The sequence below is a fragment of the Eumetopias jubatus genome, unplaced genomic scaffold (assembly GCF_037043125.1).
Source record: "Eumetopias jubatus isolate StellerSeaLion01/CBP00866 unplaced genomic scaffold, mEumJub1_p1.0 scaffold_8, whole genome shotgun sequence".
NCBI classification, from domain to species: Eukaryota; Metazoa; Chordata; class Mammalia; order Carnivora; family Otariidae; genus Eumetopias; species Eumetopias jubatus.
In genome coordinates this window covers 111,152,389-111,155,849 of record NW_028274814.1, presented here as the reverse complement: position 1 = coordinate 111,155,849, position 3,461 = coordinate 111,152,389, and the positions used below count along the sequence as shown (strand labels likewise).

The window sequence follows — 3,461 nt, the reverse complement described above, 5'->3', positions numbered from 1 at the left end:
TTCTTTATATCACTGATTTAATTTTATGTAATATTATTTCTGCTTCTTTGCTTCTGCAATGAATTTTAACCATGCTATTTTTTTCTTACTGTCTTGAAATCCTTATTTAGTCACCTCTCTTTTTTATCTTTTTATGTTCTCCTTTTAGCTAATCATGTTTTCCCCTTACTGTTTTCTTCTCCTGTTTCAAAGAGGCCAAGATTTCTCGCATTCTATTAAGAATGCCTACTCATTTTCTAAACCTTAGAATGGATTATATATTAGTCTATTTTCAGAATTATTTTCTTCCTCGATTTTTTTAGTTGCTGTTTCTTTTCCCTTACTCTACAGTATTTTCATTGCTCTCTCTTTTCTTGTTCTTTGGCTATCATTGAATGAAGCCAAATCTTTCTAGCTTTTGTATTGGTCAACAGACAAATTGTGTGGATTGCCCTTGGCCCAATTCATATTCTTAGATAATGGTTAAATCTCTTTCAAATCTATAGCTGGAGAGAAGGTTGATATAAACAGCTCCTGAATCAATTCTCAGTTTCTTGCAAGAATATGCCTAGTTTAGCTATGTACCACTGTGGCTGCTATATATCCTACAGGAAATTTCCTCTTCTTTCCTATTCTGAATGAAAAGCTCTATAAATTACTGCAATTTTCAGGACATATTTCTTCTAGGAATTTCTGATAGTGTTCAATTCTTGCTGTAGTGTTTTATTTGTGGAAACTACATCTCTTTGGCAGTAATGCTTCATTACTAGACCTGCACTGTCCCACTGACTTTCTGGAATTTTCTTTCTTTGACTAAACAAAGAATAGGAGTCAGGAGGCAAAAAATTGAAGTGTAACCACAGTTTTCTTGTTGTCCCAAAACACAATAGATGCATGATAGAAGGACAGAAACTTAATATTCTGCTTGCTATTGATGTTGAGGACCCAATCACTGAAACTTCAGTGGGACAGGTGCAAAGTATCATCTCTATTTATGAAGTGATCTCTGGATCACCTATGAGGTGATCTTTAGAAAGTTTTTGTTTTTTCTAATCATACCAACTCTCATGTACTTATCAAAAAGACTTTGCAAAATCTGAGTTTAGGTGGCCTATCAACCTTAGTGTTCAGTGTTGTTTTTGTAACACTTTCTATCATCTTCATAGATCTTTCAGTGGAAAGTAAGGGAGAAGGCACTGGGAACAAACAGCCAAATGCTATTTAAATGAAAGCTCTAAGTGGGGACATTTTTGCTTCATTCATTTATTAACGTTTTTTCTTTTATTTTCTTTTTTTAAGATTTTATTTATTTATTTGAGAAAGAGAGAGTGAGAGATAGAGAGCACGAGAGGGAAGAGGGTCAGAGGGAGAAGCAGACTCCCTGCCGAGCAGAGAGCCCGATGCGGGACTCGATCCCGGGACTCCAGGATCATGGCCTGAGCCGAAGGCAGTCGCTTAACCAACTGAGCCACCCAGGCGCCCCTATTAACCTTTTTTCTTATTAGAAGGTATTAAGAATCAGTTCCATTACAAGTGAGTTAGTTATTCACTTGTTTTATTCATAAGCATCTTTTGTAATTACTGGTCTTAAAGTTCCCAGATTTCTTTGGTGTCACTCTTGTGTCCTCATCACATGTTACTCCCAAGAGTTGTATTGCAGAAATAAAAAAGAAGAAAAGTAGAGAAATTCGAAAGTATTTATAGACTTGTTTATGTATAATTTCCCATCTGAGTGAAGAATTGCTCTTTTATTTTATTTTTTGGGGGGTATATAGGAATTTTTATATACTATTTTCATGTGGTTCAAAAATTACATAAGAAAAGTTTTTTGAAATTGTATAGATAATAAAGGGGAAAATACAGATAAATTTTAGCACATCCGGGGGCTTGAGGCTATTTTGTATCACTCACTCTATTGTCTGGTATAGAGGAAGTGGTCAATTTAATAACATAAAACTTAAACAAAACAGAAAAAAACAGTCACCCTGAAGCCCCTCTTACTGGTCAAAGGTATTAATTCCCACCACAGCTTCTTGCCCGATCACCTGGCTCTTTTACACATACGCAGTCTTATACTTTTCCAACGAGTATTTATTATTAGTTAAGCCATGATTCAGAATCCCAGGGTGGGGATCACCATGCACCCAGGTCCCCCTTCACCTCCCTGGGAGAAGGAGGGAGGACAAAGGAGAGGTGGGTGAAGCCAGTTCAGATCTTCCCAGGAAATGTGCCTTCTGCCCACCAGTCATCCCTGGCTGACACCCAGGATATGGGGCAGAAGGACTTGTACACACGACAGTACCATTCACACATGGAGACATTACTCCCTTTAGCAGTCATTGCCTTCTCACAGCGGTGGAAGTCCAGGTAGTTCTGCCAGCAGTTCCTGGTCTGGTTCTGGTTGGGGAAGCGGCTGTCAAAAGGGGCAGTCTGGTAGTTCTTGATTTTGGTCTTGATGTCTTCTGCCATGGTGCTGATTCTAAACCCACCACAGCAGCACCTCGCAGCTCAATGTGAACCTCAGCAAAGATGCCAGAGTTGGACCGTGCTCTTTTTTTTTTTTTAAGATTTTTTAAATTAATTTGAGAGAGACAGCAGGAGCTGGGGGAAGGGGTAAAGGGAGAGGGAGTACCTGATTCCCCACAGAGCACAGAGCCTGACATAGGGCTCGATCCCAGGATCATGACGTGAGTTGAAGGCAGACACTTAACCGACTGAGCCACACAGGCACCCCAAGAATTGTTTATTTTTGAAAACAGATTGGAAAAATAACTAATGCATTCTGGACATCTGCACTGACCAGCACTGTGCTAAGTGCCTTAATGTATTTTTTCCTATTTAAACTTTTGAAAGAGAGGACATCTAACTCTCATTAATACAGATGAGATAAAAATGAGCCTTAGGGAAGTCAAGTGAGCTGTTTAATGTCACAGCTAAATTTTTATCCCAGATCAGATCTGTGTGACCAAAGTCCCTGGCTTTTCCAGCACAACATGACGAATCTTTAACATATGAAAGCAATGAATATACACATTTTGAGTACTGTCTTTATGCAAAATTTTAACCAAAATATAAAAAATAAATAAATTGTGCCAAAATCAGTGTTTCCAGATCTTTGTTATTCTACCTTTTGCTACAAGACAAAGTTCAGCAAAGTAAAAGTTACAATGCTTTTAAAAATCTTTGTACTTTATTATAATGCACCATAAACTGTTTATAAAATTAAAATATTTGAATCATCATTCCTGCATGTTATGTAATAATTTACTATTTGAAACTACTTGTTTTGAATGCTGGAATCCATTATTAATAAGTTTTGGAAAACAGAGGCTTCCAGATAGAAGGACATTGAAAGTAAGTTTTGGGGTCTATTCCCTACCCTACCACCTGGAAATGCTAGGGATCCTACCTCTTTGTTGTATAGGTCAACCCTAGCTCCCAGCGGGATGCTACACCACTGTGCTCCAATGGCCATAAAGCCT

The 3,461-nt window shown here is 37.9% G+C and overlaps 1 pseudogene; it reads right to left on the bottom strand.

Annotated features, from left to right (window-relative positions):
* Nucleotides 1-2,180: 2,180 nt before the first annotated feature.
* Nucleotides 2,181-2,480, bottom strand: LOC114211045 (cytochrome c oxidase subunit 6B1 pseudogene; annotated as a pseudogene).
* Between the last annotated feature and the right edge of the window lie 981 nt (nucleotides 2,481-3,461).